The sequence below is a fragment of the Hirundo rustica genome, chromosome 3 (assembly GCF_015227805.2).
Source record: "Hirundo rustica isolate bHirRus1 chromosome 3, bHirRus1.pri.v3, whole genome shotgun sequence".
Taxonomy (NCBI): Eukaryota; Metazoa; Chordata; class Aves; order Passeriformes; family Hirundinidae; genus Hirundo; species Hirundo rustica.
Genome location: NC_053452.1, coordinates 8663315 through 8679078, shown reverse-complemented (window position 1 = coordinate 8679078; position 15764 = coordinate 8663315). Strand labels below are relative to the sequence as shown.

Below are 15764 nucleotides of genomic sequence, written 5' to 3'. Positions count from 1 at the left end.
AGCTGCTCCAGAGGCTTCAGGGCACATTAAAGGGTAATAAGAAGGGCATGGGGTGAGAAAAAGGTTCCTGCTGGGTTAAAGAGAGACACCTGATAGCTCATCTGGGAGCAGAGAGTCAGGTTTAATAATGTCCTTGCTAAACGCAGTTAATTATTGAGGTCAGGGCCCAGGGTGAGGGCAATAAGGGGATAGTCTCCCATGTGTGGAGTGATGGGGTAAGGACAAACTGTTCAGAGCACACAAGCCATGCTGATTGCAGGCACACAGCAGACCCAGCCAGGGTCACCTGGGACCCTAATGGCAGCAGGTAGCTCACAAAGCACTGCTTTTTGTGTGCCTGTGGTTTTGTTTTTTTTTTTTTTTTTTTTAAAATGTCTGATTTGAAATTTTATTTTTTTCAAATGCCTGCATTGTTTGCAGAACAGGGGGGCAGCATGGAAGTGATCGTGCTGGCTTGGCAGAGCCAAAATGTTCACTGATCAGCTCGAGAGATCTGGGTAAGACAACAGACTTATCTTGCTCCGTCTTTCTGCTATGGTAATGTGTAGTGGAATTAGGAACTAAAGGGCTAGAAATGTTTCCACCAGCAGGATCAGGTTTAGGTATCTGAGAGTCATTATACATGCTGTACATCAGAGTCCCTCCCAGAACCCAGGGCAGTCTCCTCAGAGCGCTCTGCTGAAGGCAGAATTACCTTTTCCTTGTTGTACAGGTGAGGAATCAAACTATCAAACACCTGAGAGATTTGGCTACAGCTCTGCAGGGAGTCTCTGCCAAAGCAGTCAGTTCTCACCCTGAGCACTGGTGCTGGCCACTTCTCTTAGGGTACAACTTATTTAAAGTTCTGCTCACTTTTCCTGGCCTGTATTCGTGGCCCTGATCCTGCCACAAGGTGCAGATGGAAGGATGTCCATTGGTTTTGGTGGGGCCATGAGCTGCGTGCTACAATCCTGGGGCTTTTAGCAACAGGAGTTGAGCTGCAGCTCTCTGGGATGAGGCACGAGTCATTCCTGGCACAGCAGGGAAAAGCAAGCTCAACCCATCGCTGTTTCTTCCACCTCATGGCAAAGCTGGAGGGAGGATGGGAAAAAAGCCACTCTCTGATTACAGCTCATGTATGTGCTTTGGCAGTGAGAACACAGCATAATTGTGGGCCAGAATTTTGCCATTAAGTGGTAAATCCTTGAAAACCGTAATTCTGCAGACTTCAGGCGAGGGAAAAGCCTGTTTCCTAGGTTGGCTGTGGAGGGTTCAGCTCCAGACACTTCCCAGCACAGGCAGCACGGCCCCCCCGTGCACTTGGTCAGCCAGCTCTTTACTGCCATTCCCGTGCCATAGGAGGGGGACACTGCCTCTGCCTACTCAGAAGGGCTGGGAAAAGCCCTTTTCCTGGTCAATACATTGCCCAACACAGCATCCAGGCATTGCTTAGCACAGGCAGGGTCCTGTGACCTGCAGGGACTGCTGTGCCAGCAATTAATAATAAATCACAAGTATCATACGAGTTCTCTGACAGACCCTTCCTTCCTTCCAGGGGCTTGTACTCCAGGCATGGGGTAAGAAAAACAAAAAAGGAAAGGAATGGCTTACTAAATGGCCAGATTGCATTAGTTTGGCAGTTTTTGCTTGAAAAGGGCTTGGTAGCACATGAAAAATTAACCAGTATGTGAAGGATTGGAACATAAGCACAAGATCTAGTAGACCGATGAAGGACTGAAAATAGTGCATGAATAAGTCATTCATAGCTTATCATCCCAGTAATCATTTCCTCAATGATAACAACTTTTTAGAAAGCATTAAACTGAACATGGCACAGACTTAAAATTTAAGATAAATCCGGGTGACATTTTGGCTGTCTGTGAGGTTGAGTGGCAGAGCGGGGATGGCAGAAAACCAACCTTTTCTGTGAGCTCTTTGTGCAGGGACACGTGCTGGGCAAGTCCCCAGGGGCAGCAGCACCCAGAGGCATCTTTTAAGGGATGCAGCTTCATACAATTGCTCTCACATTTGAATGCTGCACTCATCCTGTGTCAGTAAAATCCTTGACATTCCTTCTCTGTCCCTGCTCCGGAGCATGGGCCCTAATTCCAAAAAAGAGTATGTGGTTGGCAGAAAAATATTATACTGGGAGGCATAAGTTAATCTTAATTGCTGCATTTCCTCACTTTTTAGTCTTGGCTTTGTCACTGCCATAATGTTCTTTTAATGTTGTTATTGTTTCTTACATACATGAAGTGTTTTTCAAATGATGGATGGCCAAGTCTCTCTGAAGTTTGGTTGCAACAGCTCAGTTCCGTGTGCTGCTCAAACGTCAGCCAAAGGAGACATTAGGGGTCTGTGTGTGCAGCTAAGATGGATTTGGGGCTTCTGATCCTCTGGCTGGATGTTGTCTGTCCTCACAGGCATTACTGGCCCAGATTGTGCTGCTGTACCCCGGCTGTGACTCCGGTATTACTCTGCTGTTCCCAGGGGAGAATCCATCCCTGCTAGTGGTGGCGGGTGCTCCCCAAATCACAGAGTCCCAATTGTCCTCAGTGTGCAATTCGTTTGCCACATGTTTAAAAATGAATGTGGCTATGTGAATAAGAGGAAAAGTTCAGGCAGAGGAATAATTTATAATTCCCAATAATATTGCTTCTAGCTACTGCTCTATAGTGCCAGTTCCTGCCCACTGTGGTTTGAGCAGCTAACAGCTATAAAAGTTTGTTGACCTGGGAGGCTTAGTATCAACCATAGGTACAGTCAAAGTCAATATGGAGGCTGAAAATCCAGCACTAATAGAAAAATAGAAGTCAATATTTAGGATGTGAGTCAGGTACTTAAAATAGGAAAGTGAAACAGATGAGGGCTGTAGCTGCAAGAGTGCTGGAGGTGAAATGTTTAGATCCAAGGACCACTGTTGATTACTATCTTCTCCTTTAACAGAGTTGCTTATTCTGCCTCCAAAATTCATTTCCAGTGGCCAGGCCACCTCCCTGACCTATATTCCTCAGACTGCCATTACGTCAGAGCCTGCCTATTTGGGGCTATAAGTGAAATCCTCTGTCTTCTAGGTGAAATCCACAGGTAATTATTTGTGGGGCAAATATGGGCTGGGGCACGGAGAGGCCAGGAGAAGAGTTTGGCTTAGCTCTGTTTATACTGGAAAATCCCCTTTCTAAGGCTGTACTGTTAAATCTTGGAGGGGAGGGGGCACAGGGAACTCCCCCCCTGCAAGGCGGTAGCTGCCGGGAACAGGGATTTCACAGTGCGGCTCTTCCAGCGAAGCATCAGGTGGAAAAGTAACCAGCCCTAAGTGGAGTTGTCACGTTGGAGAGGGGCAGGAGGAACTGAGAGCTCTCACCCACAGAGGAAAATGCTGTGGCCTTATTTACACGGTGAAGGATGAGGAGCAATGTCCGAGCACGCTGGTGATGAGTTTACGTGCCCTGCAGTGAGGTGGTACTTTAACTTCTACATCCTTTCCACAGTTTGGTCGCAGTGGACCAGATCTCCCACAGATGTGAATCTGTCCAACCCCATTAGAGTCAGCAGAGCCTCTATTCCAGCTAGGGACTGCATCCACATCTCCTGGTTTTTAAAGAAATTGTCACCTTCCAGATTGTCCCATTGCAGTTCCTTTTCAGAGAGAGCAGTGGCATCCCAGGACTCACAGTGACATTATTTTGCTACTGTAAGAGGACCCCACCATGTCTTCCTCTGACACACGCGATGACATTCCTTTGTTTTGGCTTTGATGTCACAACATTGTTTTCACAGACTTGCCCTGATCTTGTTGTGACAAGGCCAAGTCCCATTCAATTCAAGAGGAAAGTATCAATACGAGGGTGAAAACCCTGGTATTAATTAAGCTCTGAGCAGTAGTTTCAGGCCGGTGCTGCTGCCTTTATTTCTTGCATGTACAGTGCTCCAACCAACACCACTCGTTCGTGGGGCAATCCCAGTTTTGGTTTAAAAAAGGTACATATTCTAAAAAATGTTTGCTGGACAGCAAAGAACCGGGTTCCAGTTTTGAACTGTGCTCCAGTAATACCAGAAGTCACAGGGAGATCAGCCTGACAAATTGTGTCGTGGTACCACAGGGTGGACTGGCAAAATCTGCTATTGCAACTATTTTCTTGTGAAAAGTAAGGTATGTTTCTGCTGAACTATCTGAGGTACCTAAATAAATTTGAGCTTTTAATTTTTACATCCAAAATGTCCAAATATTTAAGCTGAAACAGTTTGATTGTAATAGAGTTCCTTTTTCATGCTGCCCCATCTGAGTATTGTGAGCCGCAGCAGGTTTTAATTTAATGTAATTGCAGACGTCTATAATTTGCAAGTATTATTGGAATATCAATAATGTTTGTTTGGGTTTTTTTTTTGACCAAGTGCTCAGGCAATATGTCATGTCAGCACATCCTAAAATGTATAAACTGGGTTATGAAATGCCTGGTAGCTATTTAACTGGGTATTTCAGGTGCAGAAACTGAGGCCCATTGCACAGAATTATTTGCCCATTGTTCTTAATGCAACATCTTGTGGACTCCATATGTAACTGGATCCCAGCCTGACGGGATGTTTCTGAAGTGGGACAAGTCCAACCACCTCACACTCCCCTTCACTGCAGCCTTACTTTTGCTAAGGAAGAAACAAACAGATTTCTGTTCATCTCACATTAAGGACCAATATTAAAGTGGATATGACACCTTTCAGCCCAGCTTTTTCAGCTGGAGAGTTCTCAGAGATAAGCTATCAGATAACTTGTCTGAACATAAGGGTGTTTCTCTCGAGGCTGACAGAAATCCAGGGTTTCTGATTCTTCAGAAACCTAAAGAAACTTTCTTTCCTTTTTAACTTCAGGTAAAGCAGCAGCTCTTGGATTTGGCAGCTGCTCAGTTTCCCTTCTGTAGCAATCCCACGAGGCTGCACTTCAGAGCCTTTCTGCCTCTGAGGGAAAGGTTAATGCACTCCTGGTGCCCTGACAGCCCTTGGCTCCTTGCTCCATCCCTGCACAGCAGTGGGACAGCCTTTCACCAGCGTTGTCCCTGGGGATTTTGTAGCTGCACTACGGGCTGGGTGATGGGAACTCGCTGCTGATCCCAGCACACCGTGGAGCTGCAGGGAACTTCCACTCCTTCCCTGCTGGGGCTCAGGATGCCCACTTTGGGGTCACACACATCATCTACTGCTTCCAGGTATTACAGCAATGGGCAGAGCTCTTTCCAAGTCTTTGCTTTGCCTTTGGTAGGGCATAAGTCAATCAGATGCAGGATATTTAAAATGAAACTTTTTCAAGGCTCCATGTCGGATGGAACTTTGTTTCCATGGAGAGCCTTTTGACTGGGAGCAGTTTTCATCATCAGACCTCTGGGGTAGGTTCCATGATTCAGAACAGACAAGCCATGAGCCAGTTATAAACAAAACAGCAAACAAGGTTTTGTTTGCAGACCATTGTATAAAGCCCTGGGTATGGGTCAAAGGCTTTGAAGATTTTGTTTTAAATATAGTTTAGTCAAGCGTTCTTGTTACAACATATAGACTTCCTATTATCTGGGCACAAGGTCAGCAGTACAGATTTTAGAGGGACAGAATGTCCTAAACTGACCTAAAATTGTTTCACTCTGCATAAACATGTCATGATTTTAAAAGAACTTAGGCTCTTTTATGGACAGAAACTTGAAATGTCTTCCCTCAGACAGTACAAAGATTTCCTTTGTGAGCTCTGATGAGTCAGGAAACATTGGATCTTAGACTTATCACTCTTGCAAGACTGAATATTGCATACTCTATTGCTCAGGAGGTTGTAATTTTGCAGAGGTGTTACCCATTGAGGAACAAAACTTGAATCACTGTCACCTGCACTTATATCTAAAGAGATGTCCCCGAGGAGGTCCCAAGAAGGAATAGTGACAAGTGTTTCCTTGCTTTGTTTGCCAAAAAGAGGATGTAAAATATCTTGACAAGTGAACATGAAGAACTTTGCAAGGCTGCTCTAAAAATAAGTTGCAAGACCAAGCAACAATCCCTGTACTGAACCCTGTTCAGAGCAGAAGAAGAAACCTTCTTCCTGTCATCCCTAGACAATTTCTGGGTTCCTGGACAGGTTAAAACACCAGCTCTATTTCCCAGATCTTCCTACAGAACTGGTCATGCACAGACAGGAGAGAAGAAGTTAGAAAGTAAAATAAAATATCTCTAAGAAGCTATTTGGCACACAGAAAAACAATATAAGTGAGAGGACAAGAGCCCTCACACCCTGGCAAGACCCCTGGGGAAAGCTGGAGCAAACAAACCGCTGGCTCCTGGGCCAGCCTGCTGCAGGTACATTTGACCCTCTTGCCCAAGCTGTATTTCATTAGTGTATCTCAAGGAGGATGGGCTGTTAAATGATTCAAGCTGGATAAGATTTGCTGCAATGGAAAACTTGTGTGCCTCCATGCCTCTCTGGTTGAAAAACCCTTTGCAAAAATAGATTAGCAAGCCGTCGTTGTGAACCGGACTGTTAACCTAAGAGTAGAAAATACAATGGGGTTTGAAACTGCGTTTTAATTTGTCACGCTGCTGAATAATTTATCCTACATCTCACCATATATTGAAATTAAAACCTGAAGTATGACGTACAGTAAATAATTCAGACTGGCTCTTTCATCGAGTGTGAGCTAGGTTATTGATACTTCATTTTAGTGAGATAGACGTCCATGTCAGCTCCTGCTGGGCTCTCTAATTTTGCTTGTGTTTGTACCAGTGAAAAATTTAGGGCTACAAAAGGCAGTCAGAGGGCTGGGCAGAGTTGGGGTTGTTCAGCCTGTTGCAGCCTTTCAATATTTAAAGTGGGCTTGTAAGGGAGATGGGGAGAGATTTTTTTAGTAGCACCCATTGTGATAAGGTAACAGCTTTAAACTAAAGGACAGTACATTTAGATTAGATATAAGGAAGAATTCTTTTTAGATGAGGGGGTGAAACACTGCCACAGGTTGCCCAGAGGGGTGGTAGATGCTCCATCTCTGGACATATTCAAGGTGAGGCTGATGAGGCTCTGATCAGCCTGATCCAATTGAAGATGTCCCTGCTTATTGCAGAGGGGCTGGAATAAATGGCCTTCAAAGGTCCCTTCCGACCCAAATTATGCTGTGATTCTGTGAAATCCTCCTTTAGGCCCTCCACAAACTCCCTATGTACTCCTTCAGTTCTCCTGATAAAATGACAGTAAGGAAAACTTCCTGCAGGACAAATGAGCTGATGTGAGGGTGCAGCCTCACAAATCCTTTAGGAGCATCCACACGACCTTGAGGAGAAGGCTGGAGGCACTGATCCAGACCCACTCCCCTCCAGCACCTGTCAGACGCGTGCATTGCATGGGGCAGCAGAAGCAGCGGTTCTGGGGTTGGCAGGTTGGTGGCACGTGCTTGCACCTTGGCAAACACAAACTGATGGTTACAGCACAACTGTTTGTGTTGTTTGAGATCGAAATCTTAACAGCTAATTAGTATCTCATTAGGGCTCTATTTACATAGCTAATGAAGGTAATTTATGAGGAAAGAAAACATTTGAGACTTCCCAGCACAGTCAATTGACTTGAAGTGTGGCGGAGCAGAAGCCAACTGCATTTAGAGCCTCCTTTTTTTCCTGGATAAAAGGGACAACAAAAAGACATTAATCCATGGGAAAGTGTGACTTAAACTCCCTGTGCCTCAATTCCCACTAATCACAGGCAATGAGTTCACCATTCTCCATCCACTATTTAGGGTACTGAGTTCTATGAAAACAAAGGCAAAAGGCATGGTTTGCCTTTGTTTGTTTGAATCTCAAAAAAAAGAAGAGGGCTCGTCAGACATGGTCAAAATAGGTGCATTGGTCCTGTTTAGCCCATTTCAGAGGAGGTCTCTGCATTATTGAAGGTAATCCAGGGTTTACTGCAGAGCAGTCTGAATTTGTCATTCCCAAGTGCAGGGAAATATTTGCTAAATGGGTTTCTCTAGTGAAAAATTAATTTCTCTACTTCTTTAAAGAAGTAGAATTATCCAGAGCAGTGCTTTGGGTGGCTGTGCTTACCTGCCTTGGTACTCCAGTGCTCCTCTCCTTTCTTGGCAGAACTGCTTATAAAAGACAATCTTTTATAAGTAAGAGAAAGGAGACACTTGCTTCTCATCAAAACCAAATATTGACATTTCCTGCCTGTTAAACCTTTTGTTCTTGAACCATTGTTAAGGAAAAATATTTGCAAAGTTGGGAGAAAGTCTAAAGCTAGAGCCCACATGGGGATCATGGGTGACTGTGTTTGAGGAAAAGATCCTGGTGTTTTGGCATGTTCAATCTGGGATGAGTCCCAGAAATACCAAGATAATGTAGCAACAGTTTTTAGGAATGGGTCTTCAGCTGGGTTGAGTACTCACAGTTTCAGCTGAGCTTTACGAGTTCACTGGATTTAGACTTCCTATTCCTCTCCAAGACTTTAAATGGGAACACTAAAAAGCTCCAAACCAAAGCTGAGCTAAACCAAAAACTGCTCTGTGTACGCTAGTACATATCCAGACCCAAAAGAAGCTATACAAAAACGTGAATCTGTAATTATTGAGCAAATTGCGCTTGAGAGATTAAACCACTGGTAGAAAACTTTTGTAGATCTCTGGGTGGACACGGGAGATTAAATATCTAATGATGACATTTGGGCAATAAAATCAGAAATAATCCATCTTCTCTTCCTCACTAATAACTCCTTGATCACTCGTGGTCTTCCTGAAAATCTCTGTGGTGAGATTCTCAAATTTGTGCTTAGTTTGCTTTTCCTCCCTTTGCCAATTCTGGTACGGTGGAAGCTCTGGATTCTCGTGCTGTTGCTGATCCAGCTGGTGCAGATCACATGGGCAGCATTCCCAGGGAGACCCAGGAAAGCAGCTTGGGAAAATCACTCCTCTTTTTTCATATGTCCTTGTCTCTCACACTAAAAAGAAAAAGAGGATGAAAAAAAGGCAAAAAAGCTTTGAAGGCCTAAATATCAGATATGAGCTTACTTGAGCTTTTATTGCCCCTTTTTTATCCAGAAAAGCTTATATTCACTCAAAATGGCAATTACTTGAATCTAATTGGAACCATTTTATGTAGCTCCAAACTCATTGCTTGATCTCAATTAAGAAATGAACTCACAAAATATTTTTGTTAGTAAAAGAATTGTAGTTGTGTAGGCCAGATCATCAATCATGATTTCCTTTTGTGGGCCTAGTGTGAACCTCATTTGATTTTGAACAAAATGTTAGCTGAAACATCAGCTACTGTACCTTCAACTGTGGCAGGGAAAAGAACATGGCTCCTATAGATTTTTAAATCCCGGTTTACAAGGTAAAGATTGGAACTGAGATTTACTTGTTAAATGAATTTACTTGCATTTAAATATAAAGGAAATTATGTATTTGTAATGTAGAAGTTCCAACCTTATTGGGACACCACCGAGCGAAGTGCTGTGCATGTGTTCCAAGAAGGTTTTACTTTTCAGACAAACGAGCTCTTTGAGCCTGTTTATGGCAGCAGTTTTGGTGGAAGAGGTGGAGCAGGGCTGGGAAGGGGGTACCTGCTCAGAGGGGTGGTGGCAGCCTGTGCTTTGACCAGCTGTGCTGTTTGGGACTCTGGTCATGGCAGCCAGGCCGGCTTCAGAAAGCTTCTGTGCTGAGCAGAGGGAGCAAGGAGGGAAGGGTCCTTCATCTCTGGAATAAATTAGGCATGGGAAATGCCAAGCCTGAATCCAAACAAGGAGTTAACAAACTGCAGGACAGATGGGAGAAGTGGCTTTGCTGTTGTTGTGCAGAAACCCTGATACCTTCTGCCCAATTTATGGCTCGATAGTGAAGGAGTAAAACTTGATTGAGGTTTGACTGAGTAATTGTCTCTAGGACGGATTGCTCTTGGGACAATATGTTCATCTAGTGTACTGAATAAAAACATCTTCACATCCATCATTGATATTTTCATAGAAAGAAAACAAAACTGGAATTTAAACCTGCCGAAAGAGGTATTGGTCACACATCCTCACCTGGCAGCAGCGCTTTCTGCCAAACATCCCTGCTCCTCTCCCTCTCCCTGGAACTTCTTCCCTCCTTCACCTGCCAGCAGAGCAGTGGGTACAATTGCTCCCTAACCCAGAGAAAAGAGTCAGTCAGCTTCAATGTCTGGAGAAGTTTCATCCTAACTTGGAGAGACCTGAGGTAAGGAATGGCTGGATGTGAGAAGTGGAGGAGGCCCTCAGTAAGGATCTGGGAGGAAAGGGTGATCCCTTTCCCTGCCCCCTCAAACCAACACAGGGTTTATGGCCATAGAATGACACCCTGATGAAGAGAATGTAAGTCACAAGCTGGGTGCCGGTTTGGACCAGCTTGTGGATCAAACACATTGCAGAACTCTGTTGTGGCTCTTGCCATAGGTGTGCCAGTACAGAGCTCCACCGATCCTGGCAAACCTGCGCACAGCTTGTAGCAAACACCCCTCAGCCCCTCTGGGGAATGGCTGAGCACTGGGTGTGCAGGAAGCCTCTCACCTCCCCATGGCCCTGGCTCCCTGGGATCCCGCTCCAGCCTGCCCCAGAGCTGCTCTCTGGATCACCGCAGCTCTGCTTTCAAGTGGTTTCCCCTCTGGGCACCTTTAAATGCTCTCTTATCAACAGCTCCTGTGCAGATAAAAGTGCGTTCAGCGCTGGGTGAAATCCCCACCAGCTGACTGAAGTGGTGACAACCTTGACCCGGGCCCTGCATCCTCTGGGCAGGCAGAGGTGGGCATGGCCTTGGGAACACCTGCACTGCTCCACACTGCAGTGTCTGGGAATGCATCCAAAGCCAGTGGCCGTGGTTCTGCTGGGTTTGTTCTGACAGCCCTGGGATCATCCCCAAGCAGCAGTTTGCATGCAGCCATCCCACTGAGGAAGGCAGCAGTGAAGCAGGCTTTTCTGTGCCAGCTGGCCTCCATGCCCAGGAATGTTCCCAGGCACACTGGATTTGCTAGTAGAGATGTAGCCTCAGAGGAAGAGAAACACAGAGCTGTGCATCTAGCCTGCTCCCATGGAATTTGGCCCTGGGCTTTGGAAGAAGAGGGTTTTGCTTCTCTGGAAATGCAGTGGGCTCACAAGGAACACGGAGCTGTGGGAAGAGAAAGAAGCAGGGAGTAAGGTACACTTCTGTCAGGGCTCTGAGGTTGGGCAGTGATATGACAGATCACTTTGGTACTGCTGCACCTGCATTTCTGTTTAACGCCCTAAGGTGGGTATTTGTGTTTTCCACACAAATGAAGGAAAAGTTGCAGTTTCAGTAATCTGGGAAGAAACTAGAGGCACTCTGCCCCCTGAAGCCCCCTTTCTGGCTGGAAATCCTTGCCCTCCTTCAGCACAGCAGGGTGGCTGAACTCCTCCAAGCTGTGGGTGCCAAGTTCCAATTGCCCACTCTACACTGGCTTAGCAAGGGTGAGACAGAGATTCCCTTCAGAGATCATAGAGTTGGCCTGGAAAAGACCTTAAAGATCATCCAGCTCCAAACCCTGCCATGGACAGGGGCACAAAACCAGGCTGATCCAAGTCCCACCCAGCCTGGCCTTGCACACTTCCCCACAGTTAACTTGGGGTTTTCTTTTTCTCCTTAAGATGGGATTTGTTGCTGTGGTTTCTTCTACTTTTAGGATGGGAAATATTACAATAAGAGAAAAACTCTAAAGACTCCTCATTCAGGGGAGTTATGGATCTTTTTCTGGTTTTATTACATTGTTTATATTGAAGTAGTGGTGTTAGAAATGCTTTTATCAGTAGCAGGACTAATGAAAAGGTTGCCAGGAGCAGTTATTCCCCTCTTGAAGAGCATTGGAAAATACTATTTATCTGAACACAATGGTGATAGTCCTTCTGGTAACCCGCTGCTCTGCTTAAAAATGTCAAAAGTTTAAAAGCTTAAAAATTTAAACAATGTTTGTGTGGCAGCTCAGGAGCCTCCTTTCCACATGGGGTTTTGGGAAAGCCACAGAGGAAATGGCATTCAGTTGGGATAGCAGTGATTTCACTTCATCTTAAGAGGAAAAAATCTTTGTTTTATCATATAAGTAGTTATTCCTTTGGAGAGTTCATAGAAAAGCTTTTTCATAATTTCAGACCTGGAAAATTTAGCTAGTTTTATCAGAATGAGTCCAATATTGTAAATGAATGAGGGGAAGAAAGGAAATAATAATATTGACATATTATTTCAGTGGTGTATTTTTTTAATCTATCACAGTTCCTCAAAATTAATGCCTGACATTTTAGAAGTTTCTTAGGAAAAAAAAAAAAAAGAAAAAAGAAAAAAAAAAGATATACAAAACAGTCTACTTTTTATTAAGTTTATTTTGTAAGGAAACTATTTTCCCGCCAGCTGCAGAAATGAATGTCCCATTCGATTGCACAACTTGGATTTTCAATTTTCCACTGGTATGGAGAGAGCAGCCCTGATTTTCCAAGGATTTATTCACAAACATGAGTTTCAGGTCCTCAGGATCCTTGCTAGGCTGTGTGAGCATCTGAACCAGGACTTATACTTTGTTTAAAATTATTTACGCTATTAATCTGGGGCTTGTGGTGATCTTAGTTCTTCCCTGATTCAAGTGCTGGCTGCCTTTTCTGGCAAAGAGGGACAGGAGGAATTTTAGGGCAGTTCCTTTTTTGAAACCCATTGGCTGTCAGGGCTTATGCAGAGGTTTGGGATGTACAAAGGGAAGCAGAAAGCAAGGGAGACAGTCAGAGGTACAAAATAAGTGAAGTTTATTCCATGCTTCCCCAGCTCGTTTGTTTGTTTAGTATTATGATTTATTTGAAAGGAGTTTATTCCACGGCTGACTGAAGGAATGTATGCAATGTTTAGTACACCCACCTCAAGTGGATGTGAACGTTTACTGAGCCTCTACACCCGAATACTGGAGAGGAAACAGAAAATGTAAGGAAGGGCACATCTCCTAACAGTAACACAACACCAAGGCTGCCTAAGTCCAGGTGGAGAAAGCAGAATTGATGGGAATAATGGAATTAGTAACTGGACAATGCTGCACATCATGGATGTTTTATGGCACCGCTTTTCCAGGCTAATCCTGGACAGGCTGATGGATGTGCTTACTTTAATGAGCACACAAAGTGAGGGTAGATAGGTCACTGCAAATATCAGAAAAAAGCAGGAAGCCAAGGTGTGGTGAGGGAAGGCTGTTAAAGGTATTAAGTAGTATAAAGGTTGGCCCAAGCTTTCCCAAAGTGCTGAGCAGGTTGGCTGCACAACGCCCATCCTGCAGTGGGACCTGGAAAAGAGCAAAGGGAGGAGGTGATGGCACGGCAAATGAGGGAATTCAGTGTGTCCCTCTCCTATGGAGACTGACCCAGCTTGGGAACAAATCTGTATGTGGATACCCTGGCTGGTACCTTTATTATCCTGACCTTTATTATAGACTCCTACCACATCAGAGGTTTTCTCTGTAGTTATGAATGGGATTATCATATTCCTGCTGGATTTATGGGTTGAAGTAAGAACTGTAGACAAGGCACTGCAGGAATTTGTCAAGAAACTATTGGGTAATAGGTTTGGTATCAGGCTTTTAAAAAATGTCTCCACAAGCTGAGTACCGAACATCTCACTTGAAGTTTTGGGATTTTAACCCAAAGACTGTGTCTAACCTGCTTATGCATTGTTGAAAATCTGAGTGTGACCTCCACAGGTCTTTGCGCCCGTGTACCTCCCAGTAAAAACAGCCCTTCTCTGGTCTCTGCCCCCTCTTTCCTTCTGTAAAATGGAGACAGTGGATATTCCTCCCCTTGGAGAGAAATGTGGAGGCTGGATACAGGGAGATGACTTTGACTAGGACTCTATGACTTTAAGGTTACAGATGTTGTGAGGATAAACAGTACCTTGAAGCAGTTGAATGTGTGCTGCTAATAATTAGTCCCTGCAATCTAGAATGTGCTTTCTGGAACGCCGCAGAGGGAGTGCTGGAGCGGACGAGAGCCAGGGAACAGTCAAAGGATGCTGTTCTCCTAAGACCCCTCCCAGATTTTGTAGCATACAAGCACCCAGGCTCCCAAATAAGAGTTGCGTGGTGATGTTTGAATGGGGATGATGTCCCTCTGGGAGCTGGGAACAAGGGATGGGATTGAAAGCAACTCACAAATGGCTTTGCTGCGAAGCAGGTGCAGCAGCTGATCACTTTGTGCCGAGCACATGCCGTGGAGCAGGCACGAATCTTCACTACTGCTCTCTATAGTTCTGCCTAGTCTTAAGAGGGTATTTTAAAATTGGAATGATAATGACTTGAGCAAACATGACTTTACAGCAGAAAATAAAATTGCAAGCATTCACTATTAAAGGCAAAGAAGTGTTAGAGAACAAGAATGCCCAATGATGCAATGTTTTTCATCCTGCAACTGAGCACAGAAAACCTTTTCATATGCCCTAAATCTGCAGCTACAATGAAGCCTTCATACAGACAATCTGCTTAAGCAGAACGTCACGCTTGCCTTTATTTTATTTTAATTGCAAAACATTATCCAGTTTCAGTGCTAAAATATGCACTTCTTAAGGCAATATGCGTAACTTTATTTTATCCTCCATTTTGCTTGACGTCATCTCTGCAGTGATGAAATTATAAGCTCTTGAAGTGGACCATCTATGACGCAGCCATTTCCCTTTCTTGTGGGAGAACATCCTCACCTCATTGTCTTCCTAATAAGACTTATATAATTAAAAAATCCCACTTTGCTCCAAATCTTCTGACCAGAAGAGTTGGCATCCCCGTCTCTTCATTGCTTAAACATGTAAACTTGTACCACTAAAACAAGTAGGAACTTTGCCACTGTCTTTGAGGCAAGATTGAGATTATTATTGGTATTTACCTAATATTTAATCCCAAACAATAGCAGTGACTAACTCTCAGTGCTTTTACTTGAAGGTCTTGCAGGAACTTAGAAGTGAGGGTCAGCATGATCATCCCATTTCCATGGTGGGAAAACCAAGGCACTGTGGAAAGTAAAAGGACATTCCTATTGCTGGGAAGAGAACTGGGATCTTCTAAATCAACCCACGGCCTACTGAATTGCCCTAGTCTGTGACTATTCCTACTGCATGGAATTAAATGTGCTTCAATGGTGGCAGTGCCTCAGAATCTGTTCGGTGATAGCTTGGTTGTTCTCCAGGATGTATGGAGGTGTTGTGGCGTTTTCACCTTTTCATTATAAAAGCCACAGGTCAAATGCTGGATTTTTAAATCTGGAACTTTGCAGCATCAAAGGAAAAAAACATAAAAAAAAAAAAAAAAAAAAAAAAAAAAAAAAAAAAAAAAAACCATTAAAAAAAAAAAAAAAAAAGGTTATCATATCAGCCTCCCTTTTTCCTCTTTCCCCAGTAATTTCATTACAAATTGTAGGACTTTTTCTTGCAGTTTCAAAGCTGCACAGCCATGTGAACTGATTGCTGCAGCCTGCATTTGCAGACATAACTGAGCTAGGAGCAACTGCTATGGAGACATTCTGGAAATGGAGAAAATCCTGGGTCTGCATTGTATTTCCTGATAAATTCCAATTTCCCTGCCACCATGATGGAAAGCAAGGTGAGATTTGATGAATGAAATTGAGACTCACTGTGAAACAGAGCAACAGCTTTGAAGAGCTGCCAGATTTCAGCAGAGGTGAATAAAAAAGAAATAGACATTTCAGAATAAGCTGCCTTTCCTCTCTTCAGAAACAAATCACCTTCTTGTAACTTATCTTCTCAGGTGAGAATCCATCCTTCACAGAACAGGAGACAGGC

The 15764-nt window shown here is 44.2% G+C and overlaps 1 long non-coding RNA gene across 2 annotated transcripts; it reads left to right on the top strand.

The window, feature by feature from the left end:
• The first annotated feature begins 221 nt into the window (after window positions 1-221).
• On the top strand, window positions 222-15208 carry LOC120750648 (uncharacterized). 2 transcript variants are annotated; one of them, XR_005700090.2, is made up of 4 exons: window positions 222-307; window positions 421-497; window positions 2926-3066; window positions 14908-15208. It is a non-coding gene; the product is annotated as an uncharacterized LOC120750648 (long non-coding RNA). The 2 variants fall into 2 exon arrangements; XR_005700089.2 differs by lacking the exon at window positions 14908-15208 and adding an exon at window positions 3760-5180.
• Window positions 15209-15764: the final 556 nt, after the last annotated feature.